The 13,474-nt window shown below is 42.8% G+C and overlaps 1 protein-coding gene across 3 annotated transcripts in view; it reads left to right on the forward strand.

Moving 5' to 3' along the window:
* The first annotated feature begins 7,456 nt into the window (after positions 1-7,456).
* TBL1X (transducin beta like 1 X-linked) overlaps positions 7,457-13,474 on the forward strand; it is a 300,606-nt gene continuing 294,588 nt past the window's right edge. For 2 of the 3 annotated variants that reach the window (XM_043537790.1, XM_043537791.1), the window contains exon 1: positions 7,457-7,860. The gene's annotated coding sequence lies outside the window, so the exon portion shown is untranslated. The remainder of the gene's footprint in view (positions 7,861-13,474) is intronic. The other variant, XM_037899925.2, reaches the window with a different exon arrangement.

Raw genomic sequence — 13,474 nt, forward strand, 5'->3', positions numbered from 1 at the left:
AAATGTCTATCAGTCTAAAAAAAAGGAGTACTTGTGGCACCTTAGAGACTAACAAATTTATTTGAGCATAAGCTTTCGTGAGCTTGGATGAAGTGAGCTGTAGCTCATGAAAGCTTATGCTCAAATAAATTTGTTAGTCTCTAAGGTGCCACAAGTACTCCTTTTCTTTTTGCGGATACAGACTAACATGGCTGCTACTCTGAAACCTATCAGTTTAGTAATTTGGGAGAGTGCCAAACAGACCATAGGTGTTTTTTTTTTAAAAAAAAGAGCTGATTATCAACAGAATTTTTTTACGCTGTCACAAATAAGCTTCACAGCTTATCCTGTCACCAACCCAGCCACCATAATGCAATCCTTTCTGTAACACTGAAGCAGGACTCCAGCCAAGACTGAGATGGCATCTGCATCTAAAATCCCTCCCTGGAGACATTAATCATGTACTCTATAAAACACCTCTCCTTTGAGGGTGAAATTCCTCAGGCGTGGTGTCAGCTGATGGATGACCTTTTGCAGAAAGTTTGAACAAAATCCATTCAGCGACTTTTGACTTAGTGGGTATTTCATAAATTATTGTTTATAAGGACAATTATTTTTTCCCTCTGTGCTCAAATAACTCAGCTGTTCTGGGGGAGAGTGTCACAGTTTAGGCACCTGCACCAATATTTCCCCTCTATGGTCACCATGGGCACCCCCTCTCAGGCTTCCGACTCCATCACCTCTCTTGGGCAGAGATCCTCATCTCTCTCCCTCCCAGCCAGGGTATTTTCAGGCTGCACAGTTCCCTGCCTACATTGTGAATTCCCAACTGCCTAAGCAGGCATGCTTTGCTCTTCTCCTCAGAGGCTATAAACAACATACTTGCCAACAATGTAGGGTACCACACAGCTCTTTCTAAGCAAGCCCATTTATTCTTAAGGGGAAAACATTACCGAGAAAGCATATTAAAACAATTTTTAAAAACCTTATATACATGCTAATAACTTTACCAGAGATCACCCCAACTCCAACAAGGGCTCTGGCCAGTGACCACTCCTTCAAACCCTGCCAAGGGTTTTTTCTATGATCACAAGTTCGTAAGAGCTGTTAGCTCAAAACAAGCCCACCCATGAATCTGTGAGTCCCTCCTTTATACAGTCTGCATCTCTGATCTAATCTTCATGTAACAGGTGATCTGCAGACAAAGATGTCATCTTCAGGGTGAAGCGTCAAAAGGCTGAATTGTTGCATGAAGCTCATAACACTTCCCAGTGTTTACGTTGGTCACGTCTCCTCACTAGAGACATTCATGCAATTCCACAATAATACATAACCATTTGCATTTTTAATACAGTGAGAACCTGAGTTACTTAAATTTAATTCAATAAGGTTTGTCCAGGATATTGCTGGAAACTGCCATATTTTCACAGAGGATTTGTAACTTCAAATGTGATGTGACTGGGCCTCTGTGAAAAAAAGATATAATACAGAGATAAGGAAAACAAAATTGCATATTGAGAATGTATGTGCAAATATGTGCTGGACATTTGCCAGTGAAGGAGGCACGTTCTTACCTCTGCCTTAGCATCCTTGGATGATTTGCACTGCTTTGGTGGTGCAAACTAGTCAGAAAGATGGCTTAACCAGCTGTCTGGGAATCCCCTGATGATACAGAGCTGGTATAATTGCTGTGCTCCAGCATTCCCTAGCTTCTGGAATGGCTCCCGGGGCCAAAAGTAGTTGGACACAACTTAAAGCAGCCTTAAGACCTTACAGGCCAAACCACCCTCAGCTGGGCCCATGATTTGAGAGTGCTAAAGGTGACCTGAGGACATGCCCTTAGTGCAGGTTCAATCTAAAACAGAAGTGTGTGGGACAAAGAGAAACAAAATGATTTATGGCCTACAATGGATAGCTAAAAAGAAAAGGATGCTCTCTCAGAATATGGATGGATCTGCCATCTGCTCCTATTGTCTCTTTTTCTTATGATCAGCACAGGCACATAACAAAATTCTACCACTATGGGGAACATAACTAAGGAGGGATATATGGTCTTGCTGAGGTCACAGGGTCTGGAGCTCCTAGGGATTGCACTTTTCCCTGAATGGAAAGAGTAACAGTATCTGGACTAAGCAGTTTCAGGGTGTGCCCACATTAACACAGAAGGGATTAATAAAATATGAACTATTACAGACGGCTTTACCTATTGGGTTCATCTCTGTTCCTGGGGATTCCCAGACATATACCTTGGCTGTAACCCCTCTAGATTATAGGGGGCAGGTCAGACAATTTCAGGTGGGGAAATGTTGCTCATTATCCTGGTAAATTATCTTAGGGTATGTCTATGCTGCAATTGGGATGTGTGATTGCCATATGTGTAGACATGTCCAAGCTAGCTTTAATTGACCCTGTGTGCTAAAAATAGCAGTGTAGCCATGGTGGCATGGGCTAACTGCGAGTTCAGTCCTGCCCGGAATTTGGGATATGTGTGGGCCAAAGCAGGCATGAGTGACTCTATAGCCCAGTAGTTACAGACCCTACATGGGGTGTGGATGATCAGTGTTCAAGTCCCTACTCAAACACTTATTTATAAAAAGTGGAATAATTTCAACAGGAGAGATCAAGAGCGATCCATCCCAGAATATCCCATACACACTGAGTAGGGCACTCTTGTGAGGGATTTGGGTTCCAGTCCCTGCTTTGCTCTTCCACACTAGGCAGGAGGTTGGAACTGAACCTAGGTATTTCATATTGTGGGTGAGTGCTCTAACCACTGGGCTAGAGGGTATAAAGTTACCCACACCACCTCCTTAGTTTTTTGTACTAAAGAGCATAGGCAACTAACTCCAGGAGATGGTTCATGACTATGAATCCCAAGCAGAGATAGGCACCTCCCTCCAACCTAGATACAAACACTTAGGCCACACCCCTCTCCTTGGCATTTCCTTTTGGCTAGTTTAGGCAATTCCCCACTCAGTTTGCTGACTTAGGTGCCTAATTCTCCCTTCTAGGCAGCTGGGGTACCTATCTTGAAGCCATGGATTCCATTAGGCACCAAGGCACCTAAAGTTAGGTTTAGGGTAGCAACACTCAAGTCCCATTTATGGATCTAGCACCCAAATGAGCCCATCCAGATCAACACATAGGCAACTTGGAAAGTCATCATCATGTGTTCAAATCCCTAGCTGGGTTTACAGTTCAGCCATAAAAAAGTCAGGGTCACTCTATGAATTGACTGAATAAAGGATATAACTAGTGCTCTGGACGACCCTAATAAGGTTTTAGTGTTCCAATAGAATTATTATTCATTTGAATATTTCCAGTCTGGAAGTGAAAAATCTGAATTTTACAATCTATTGACCCTTCAGTGATTATATTACGAAAAAAGGCTCCCAACAGCTATACGGACACTGGACCAAATTCTGATCTGTCACACTGATGTAAATCCAAAGTAAATTCGGTAGTTACTCCAGTGTATCTAAGATTAATATTTGGCACTCTGGCTTTCATATATTTTATATCCTGTATGCTGATATTGTATAATAATAATTTAAAACTGTAAGGTGTCAAAGTCAGAAGTATGTGGCAAGAACAAAAATGTATAATGGGCTAAATAAAACACAAACCAGTCTTGCTAATATTTTAAAATATACTGGATACAAGCCAAGCTAAAATGCTCCCATTTTACATAAACTTTTGACAAATCAAAAAACTCCATGGACATTTATTTTAAAGTGTTTCAGTTTTCTGGTAAAATAATAGTTTTGGTATATGTTTTTGAACATTCCTCCCCTATATATTTAATCTGTTGCACTGTCTTTATAATACCTAAATGTGTTGCCTAAATTTAATTGGGACAATGCAGTAGCAAAAATAATCATTAGTAAGATGATTGCCTTTAGCTAAAGCCAACATTATTTCTGCCAGTGAACCAAGACTTATCAAGTGCTTCAAAGGACTGACTGACTTTTTTTTACTGTGGGATTTTTAAAATTATTATTATTATTATTTAGGGGATGGAAACAAGTCCCCGGCCCACTAAAGTTGATAGGATTGTTGCCATTAACTTTGATAAGTCTAAAATTAGAACCTTGATCTCTGATATGTGACATCAGAAATATAAACTAGCCTGCTTCCTACAGAGAACCACACACCATCAATGAGAGTCTATGCTGGGCACCTTGATGACACAACATAGAACTTTGCACCTTCCCCATTCTGGACTATCCTGGCCCCCGCTGCCTCCCCCGACCCCCCACCCATTACTTCTGACCTTCACTGCCTCCCCCTAGGCCCCTGACAGATCCCCCTGGGGCCCCCATCACCCTCTTGGGCCCCCCATCACTCCCCTGGGTGCTGCTGCTTCCTCCCCCTCCTCCCCATTGCCTTGAGCTCCCTTCTGCAGCCTCGCACCCCAGGCTCACCTCGCTCCTTGCCTTTTGACCATAGCACTGGGTAAGGCCAGCACTGCTGAGGCCCCGCCAACCTGGGCTGAAGCCCAGAGCCAGAGGTTTTAGCTGAGCCAGGGGAGGGGGAGCTGAAGCCCACCCCCAGAGTCCCGCAGCTGAAGCTGGGGGGCAAAGGGGCCCTGAAGCACAGAGCCCGCCGCCAGAGCCCCAAGGCTGAAGGGGGAGAAGGGAGTTAAGCCTGCCCCTGGAGCCCTATGGCTGAAGCTAGGTGGGGGAGGCTGAAGCCCGCCCCCAGAGCCACGTGGCTGAAGCCAGGGGCAGGGCTCAAGCCCACTGTTGGAGCCTCCGGCTGAAGCTGAATGGGGGGAGGGTGAAGCTTGCCAGCTGAGCCTCTGGCTGAACCAAGAGAAGGGAGCTGATCCACCCGTGGAGTACCACAGCTGAAGATGGGTTGTGGGGGAGGGCTGAAGCCTGCCCCTGGAGCCCCTGGGCGCTGCAGGGGGGGGCTGCTGCTTTGCCTCCTCCCCCATCTCTGCCCAGGAGGCTGTCATGGCCACAGGAAAACCCCCTGGTGGCCCCATGCAACCACGGTGGGTGCATTTGAGAAATGCTGAGCTAGTCCTCTCTATACAGCGTGGGAGCTACCTAGCATGGGTTCACTATGGATATGTCTGTACCGGGATTAAAAACCTTCAGCTGGCCTCGGTCAGCTGACACAGGGTCATGCTTTGGAGCTGAAAACCTGCTGGGTAGATTTTTGAGCTCGGACTGGAGCCTGAGTTCAGGGATCTCAAGTCGGGGAGAGTCCCAGAACTCAGACTCCAACCCACATGTCTACATGCCAATTTTTAGCTCTGCAGCCCGTGCCCAAAGAGTCTGAGTCATCTAACCCAGGCCAGCCATGGGGCTTTTATCCCTGTTTAGATGTACCCAAAGTGTCCGTATAGGTTGTCAGTCCACTAGGGGAAACAAAGGAAGCTGTTCTCCACTATCAAGAAACTGAGACAAGGGTTTCTGAATCCCTGTGATCCTACTTTGCTGTTATACATCCTTTCCCAGGGGGTCAGGTTTAGAAGGAAAGACAGTTGAGTTGTGCCACCAAGTCATCAGGTGTAAGTAGCTATAGTTACACTAATGAGCTGGTTATTCTGATGGCACATTTTCTGTTTAAGGCTATGCTACTTTTTCCTTTTAATGAGATTTTTTTAACATTCGGGTTCTGTTCTGACAAATATTTTTGATAAAAAATAATGAAAAATATAAATCTGAGCATGTGTGAATTTTCACATGCAGTTTTGGATGTCTAATATATGTAGCTGTAAAGGTACAGAGTTTTTTTCAAAAATCATGTTTTTCAGATATTTTAGAGAGCATATCATTTTTCTGTTTTGCTTTTTATTGCTTTTTAAACACTTTTGGGGAAAATGCTTAATTTGGGCAAAACATTATTTAGTGCTCATAAGCTTTTCCCTACTTTCCACTAGCCCTGCATCTGTTTGATTTTCGGAAAATCCTTCTTTAACTCACACCCTTAACCCCAACACCTGCATTCAGTTGTGAGAAGGAAAACCATCTCTGGTTCCCTGCTTACGGAGCTAAACAGTGCAATCTTTGCACCAGCCTTTGTGCTGACCTACTTTTTAGTTTGATTTACTGTGTCTCACATTTTCCCAAGGACTTTTTTTCCTCCTTTGCCTTGTTTGGGCCTTTACTTTTTTATATTGTGTCAATCACAGCAGTGCCAAGAACCAAAGATTAAACAAATGGAGAAACTTCAGAACATTCTGAGTCTGACTGTAGCTCCTCTCCTATGCAGGACCATGTAGCAATAAGGAAATTCTTCAAAGTGTGTTCTGTTTTCACTCTCCTCTAGTGTTGAGTGTTAAACATTTCTTTTTTTCCTGTGCTGTATCATTAATGCTGGCTCTGTTTGATTCATGGGGAGAGCAAATTTCCTGCATCTGCCTACTTCCCGTATGAGAACCTTGTTACTAGAGCCACTGAGCATGCATTAGCATGAATGCTAACGAAACAGAATAAGAATACATTTTGTTTTTAAGAAGTGCTCTTCATATTTAAAATGCAGTATGCCAAAGCATTGTATAAAGCAAGTGGGGTAATGACAGGGCAGTAACACTAATCTATAGGTTCTTACACCATGTCCATGTGGTCTGAGTGCCTAAAAGTTGTCACTAACCATGGCCTGGCATGTGCTAAGCAAATGTGTGTCATTATGGTTTAAGAACGCGAGTGTGGCTGCAGGGATCAAAGATCATCTTTCATTTTGGAAGGAAGGGTTCTGGACTGCAGCAAACAGAAAAGTGTAGCCAGCTGCAGCTTACAACAGGCTCTCACTGCTGTGTTATGTAATGTTTAAATAAAAATAATTTAGTTCTGCCTTACTTATAGGCAGAGCATATAGTGCCACCTGTAGTTAACATTGCCCTACGCTTCCCTTTGTAAGACTCTGTTTTCAGTTGCTAATAACTTTGCCAAGTATTAATTATTTGGGCTGAAATTTTCCACACTGGGTATCTGCCTCTGAATCATTTAGAAAGTTTCAGCTAAAGCACTCAGCCATTTCTGACAATGAAATTAGGCAAAATGTATTGTTTTGTCCATGGTAAAAAACATTCTTACAACTGTTTCATTGAGAAGCTCTAGCACCTCCATGCTTTGGGGCAATGACTTGTGTAAGCCCTGCGCCCTGAAGCCTCAGACAGACTAAAGAGCTCTTTATTGTCACCTGTTGGTGAAATGGGAAAAAAGCAGCCTAGAGTAGCGTAAAAACTGCAGGTGGGCAGGAGCTTCACTGGGGAGGGAGCTCTCTGCTGGCATCTGTTGGAGAGCAAAGGGAATCGACTGAATGGGCCAGGCCTCATTTGCATTTCAGTTTGATATAACAGTTTGGGACATTTTGGTTAAATTTTGCATTTGGGGGAAATGACGTGCCAGACGCCTTCTTGGGAAGTACCAGGACAAGACACTGACATCAAGTGTGCCTGGTGTCATCCTGACCAAGAATGATGTCAGGCATAGTTGGGCTAGGGAGCTGCTTTTGGCTGGGAGTGCTTTTGTGGTGATGAGAACTCTGTAAAGGGCCTTACATATTTCTGATTCCTCTCTAAAGAGAGGAGCTGAGAGTGCTGTAGAACCGTGGATAGTACAGATCGGAGAATGGCTTTGAGGCAATGGACAGTGTAGAGTGGTAGCTTTGGGGTTATGGCTGGCACAGAGCAGCCACTTTAAGGCAATGGACAGTGTAGAGCAGTGGTGACTGGAACAGAGCTGATGTAGCTTAGGTTGAAGCCCCAGCAGTGTACTTAAGGGACTGTGGTGTGGTTAACCTCCCTACCCATCAATTAAAGCTGAAATCTCCCCAGCTGGGTCAGCTGGTAGAGGGCCCCAAAGCTTCCCAAGCAGCACTGGCCTGCCTGCATCCTTGGACTTCTCCAACCCAGGACAGCTAACTGTGAGTAACGGGCCCACTGAGGGGAGGGGTGGGCATCTTCCATCATAGAATTGGTGGATTTATTAATTGCTGGTTTTCCAAGTTTGTTTTATTGTCCCTTTCTTTCCCCCCACTTAATCAAGTTCTCATTGTTATAAGCCTCTGGGCTTAGCATTTGTGAGTCAGGAAGTATTGCCCATCAGGGGTACCCTGGGTTGAAGATATAGTTTTCCAGGTTTCTGAGTGGAGACTCAAGCCAGTGTTAGTTAAATCTTTAAGGAAACCCTAAGAAAATTGAATCTGGTCCCTTTTGCTGCTGTCAACACCAGGTTATAAACCTCTGGAAAAATCGCACCCCACGCATGTTTAGAAGAGACTCTTTTTACAGTTTGGCAGCTCAATTTTCCAGAGATTTTGTCTGTACTGGGAATGATTCCATCCCATTACAGTTCCTATGTATGACCAGACTGTGCATGCACCATCCCCACAGAGCGTTGGGTATGCTTTAGCCCAGGCCTGCAGGGCTAAAGGTGGAGAAGGACTTGCCCAACAATACTCATCCAGCTGCCAGTGGCTGCTGTGATGACCGACACTGTAAATGAGTGCTGGGAAACAGCGTCTCCTGTGCTTTCAAGTGCCACCCAACAGTGTGAAGGAAAAGAAGGAGGTTGCCTGACTCAAAGGTAGAGAGGAGAGGAACAAAGTCGGGGGGGGGGGGGGGAGATGAAGGGTGAGGGGTGGGGCAAGCAATGACAGGGGACAACAGATGAAAAAGCAGGGATGGGAGTGGGGTTAAAGGGTAATAACGAGGGATCCAGAGGGGGACGCTGACCAGAGAACCCCTGGCAGAGCCCACTCTACAAAAGTGTGTAATGAACGAGGCAAGGGACTACAGAGGAGAAAGCACGGTCTTGTGGTAAAGACAGTTAATTGCTACCCAGGAGAATTAGATTTTATCCCTGTCTCTACCACAGAGTTTCTATGTGACACTGGGCAAGTCACATATACCAAAAATTTCACAGGTGGCCATTGTGTATTTCTCTTTTTCTGGATACCCAACTTGAGACATCTGGGGTCTGATTTTCAGAAGCGCCGAGTACTCACAGCTGTGCAACTGACATCAGTGGGGGCTGTGCCTGAATATATAAAGTGTTATAAAATGCTAAAAATCTTAAAACTCAGATCGTAGACTTCTCAAATTGGGCACCCAAAATTAGTTGACACTTCTGAGTTTAATCTCCGTGCCCCAGTTCCCCATGGATAAAACAGGAATAATAAAACCATCTCAGCTTACCTGGGTGTTGTGAAGATAAATTCATTAATGTTTGTAAAGCAGTAAGACATGATACGAGCAGTGGAGAAAAGCCCATGATTAAATTAATAATTCTGTATTCCATGCAGGATGGTGCAGAATACACAATGAATGGGGTGACACAGTATGGTGAGGATAAAAACACATTAAATAGCTCCCCATTCAGTGATCAATGTCTGTCCTGTGCTCTGAATGAGGCAGGGGTCCCTTAGAAAAAATAGAATTTGATCATAATTAAAGACTGTCTCACAATGTGTATGCACAAAGGGATCAAATTAAAGCTGCACAAGCCATCTTAATTCAGGCATTTTCTAATTTTTGCATGCTTGACTTTGTAACTGTAATGTTCTTTTAACGTAGGCTTTCTGGGATGTAATAAGAACGCCACCACAAATAGCACTTGTATAGACTTGGACATTAGAGGCCAAATTTTCAAAATTAAGTTATTTGTGAGTCTATAATTTGTGCAGAAATCACTTACCTGCAAACTATTTATAGCTTTTCATTTGTATATTATAGAATGTACACAATCAAAAACCCACCTAAGCACACAGCTCAAGTACGAAAGGGGTTTCTGAATACACACACAAATAATACACTGTGTAAGTGAGAGTGTGCAAAAACTAGGTACAAAAGAGATTTTCAAGCATACAAAAGAAGGCTATATTGAATCCCCTTTGGAACTTTAAGCCTACAGCTTGTTTTATGGAAAGGGAGGGCATATTGGCAAGAACATCAGGTTTATCCTCCACTCTTTTCAAAAAGTTCCACAAGGATCTTTAATTCCTGCCGAGATCTCACTTTAACATTTCATTTGGAAGAAGGCAGCTCCAACACTGCAGCACTGTGTTTTGTTCTTGTGTAAGACTGCCTCATCCTGCGGAAACAGCACTTACCAACTGAGCCAAACTCCTAAGGATAACACATCACTCATAATAGCACTTATGTTTTTGTCCCCAAATGGAGAGTCTGAATTAGGGGTGGGGGAATCACAGAAGGTGAGAGTCAAGGGAATCACAGAAGGTGAGAGTCAAAATGAATACTTGGATTTTCAGATGTAACCTAATATTTACCATGGAATTAAAAAATGTGGCGGGGGGGGGGGGGGGATAGAGAAATTTCCTGACATCTGAAATAAGAGCTGTGAAAACTTGGAAAAAAATCACTTTTTTTTAAACTAAAATCTAGATTTACAAACCAAGGAGAAAAGGAGTACTTGTGGCACCTTAGAGACTAACCAATTTATTTGAGCATAAGCTTTCGTGAACTACAGCTCACTTCATCAGATGCTCCTTTTCTTTTTGCGAATACAGACTAACACAGCTGTTATTCTGAAACCAAGGAGAGCATTAATATAATCTAGTTGCAAATCTGGTTACCAGAACCAAAATTAAATCCATAACAACAATTATTCCCTCTACCCAGTACAAGTGTGTTTTGCAAGTGTTCCTAACCATATAGACTATAAGCAATTTGGGACAGGGACTTTGTTTCTGTTCTGTGTTTGTAGAGAGCCTAGAACAATGGGGTCCTGACCCATGACTAGAGCTTCAAGGCACTACCACAGTGCAAATAATTAATAACAATAAAGGACAGAGGAGATTTTTTTTTTTTCATTTTTTGACTTGCAGGGGAATGGGAGTTAAGACTGCTGGGTTCTCTTCCCAACTCTGTTATTGATCTAGGCTTATATCCTCAAAGGTATTTAGACTCCTAATTTCCACTTAAATCAATGGACGTTAGGAGCCTACATATCTTTGAGGATCTGGGCATTACTGTGTACACTTGAGCAAATCATTTCACCTGTTGGTGTCTCTGTTTACAATTCTCTAAAACCAGTGTAAGGATATTTAATTACCTGGCAGCGGTTGGGCTGCCTCTGACCTACTGCAAGGGCAGCTACCCAAGTAAACAAAGAAGCAAACACAATAAAGTTGTCTTTTTCCCCTTTCCCCTATTTCATCTTGGGATAATTGTTTGTTTTTAAAGACGGCCCTCCCTTCTGTTCTTTGGGGTACAAGCAGAAAAAAAAAATAACAACCACATTTCCTCCTTTGGGGTTCAAGCAAAAAAAAAAAAAAAGCAAAATAGAGCTCTCCAAAGTAAAAAACTGGACCTTCCAGTTTAAAACCAGTACTCCCCTATGACATACAGGCCTTTTGGCAAAGGGTCCCCTGTTTTTTGCGAACTCTTGTTTCAGGCCTGACAAACTCACTACACCAAACACGTCTTGCAGGATATTTATCCATAAGAGGTAATGTAAGGTATATACATAAAGCTTGTAACTTATCAAGACTCATAATCATTATGAAATGTATGCATGGGTAGTATTTAAGGAATAATGGAACTATATTGAAAGTATGCTGTGTAGTCTTAATGTAAAAGTTAGTCACCAGGGGATAATACGTCTCTGTGATGGTTCACTCAACCTGGAGGGAGTTGTCATCCCTTCCTGGTTAGTCAGTGATGCAATGCAAGGCTCAATGGTCTAACCTTGCTCAATCTCAAGACTATCGATGGAAAACCATTAAAGACAATTGCAAACAACATCACAGGGGAACAATTCAAAGGGACTCGGGGATTGGGCTGCACCTATGGTTAATCTACAAGGTGAAGGCAGGACTGGCAGGGCCAGAGGAGAGTGCTTGAGTAACTGAAAGGCTAGTGGTGTTAGGGAGCCAACACACAGCCACCATGGGCAAGAATCCCTCTCGCTGGAGGCAGAAGATAACAAGGTAAGTCAGAGTCCTGGGTGCCCTGAGAACCACCACATACCCCATCACCAGCCACACCTTTCAGTCGTCTTCATTTTTATATCTGACAGCTGAGACCTGCAACTTAAATGAGCCCCAACTGCATCAATTCATCAGTCATTTAACCCTTATCAATCTAGTTTTATAGCCTATACACCTCTTAGGACTGTACCAATAATCTAGAAGGTCTCCTAGGAATTCAACATCTAGTCTGTCCCACTGCACTACCTCCCAGCATCTCTGTGAAGCTGATCTTGGTGTCCGTAGAGTGCTCTGAGGCACACAGCTGAAGAGATCTGTATCACTGCACAGCGTTATTATTTAGTATACTATTCTCGCATTTAAATTAATCCTGATCTTTTAGACAGTCTCCTCTTTGTGAGGCAGTTCAGAGATGTAAAGTATGACTAGATTATAGAGCTAAGAATATCTTACATTTATATAGTACTTTTCAACTTAAAGGATCTAAAGTTCTTTGCAAACAATTGAAGTCAATGTCAAAGCTCCCTTTAATTTCAGTAGGAGTGGGACTGGGTGTGGGACAGTAGTGGAATTGCATGTATCTAAGGTTGATCTCTGGGGAAAACAAACACCCTAAATTCTGTTGAGAGAATCAGAACACACTTAGGCCTGGTCTACACTTGAAATTTATACTGGCATAGCTATATTCTACATATTCTAACTAGCTATGCCAGTATATGTTCTGTATTCTACTGGATTAAACAAACGCTCTACTTAGTGCTGACATTGGTTTCTATGGGGTTAGCCCTAAAAGCATTACATAGCCATATATTTAAAGATAATGATTTATGCTGGTTTTGAAAACAAAAATGAGAAATTTTAATACATTTTCTGGGTATTAACATTCCTGGGTTTTATTTTCAAGAGCAGCATAAATCATTAACTTTAACAATTACAACAGATGATCATTATAAAAGAAATAAAGTGGGATTTAATATGTCTGACAGTCAGGGAAATGTACTTCTCTGCTCAAATTCTCAGAGTATTTTTATTTTATTGTATTTTTTGTGGAATTGGAATACTCTGGGTACAGTGTATTTGTGTTCTTCTAATCTGTTAGACCACTGACTTCCATTGCACTATAGATGACTCTGACTGTGTGGAAAGTATGGGGTGAAGCATTATGGTCTAATTTGCTGTCTTTATATCAAGATTCCTTACCTCTTCTTCTTTGATGTTTTTGTTTGTACAACTTAAAGGTCGAAGATATTGTCGACTAAAACAGAGTGGGAATCTGTGATTTCCAGACAGTGTCAGGTGGGGCTTCTGGCTTCCCTCTCTATATGTCCATAATACATGTGCGCAGGCAGGGGTGGGGTTGTTGGCTAGTGTAGAATTGGGAAAGCAAGGCTGTAAAATGGCAAAGGAGAATGAAACGTTCATCACTGAGGCAATCTGTGTCTTTTACCACTTGGAGACTAACCACACACAAAGCAGGAGAGTCTCTGCTTTGTATACTATAGAAGGCACATGGCCTACCGATAACAGAGGAAAAATAAGATGGTGTAGTCATCCAAGAAGGGTGGAAAACAGCAAGATGAAACAGTTA

The sequence above is a fragment of the Chelonia mydas genome, chromosome 1 (assembly GCF_015237465.2).
Source record: "Chelonia mydas isolate rCheMyd1 chromosome 1, rCheMyd1.pri.v2, whole genome shotgun sequence".
In the NCBI taxonomy this organism is placed as follows: Eukaryota; Metazoa; Chordata; order Testudines; family Cheloniidae; genus Chelonia; species Chelonia mydas.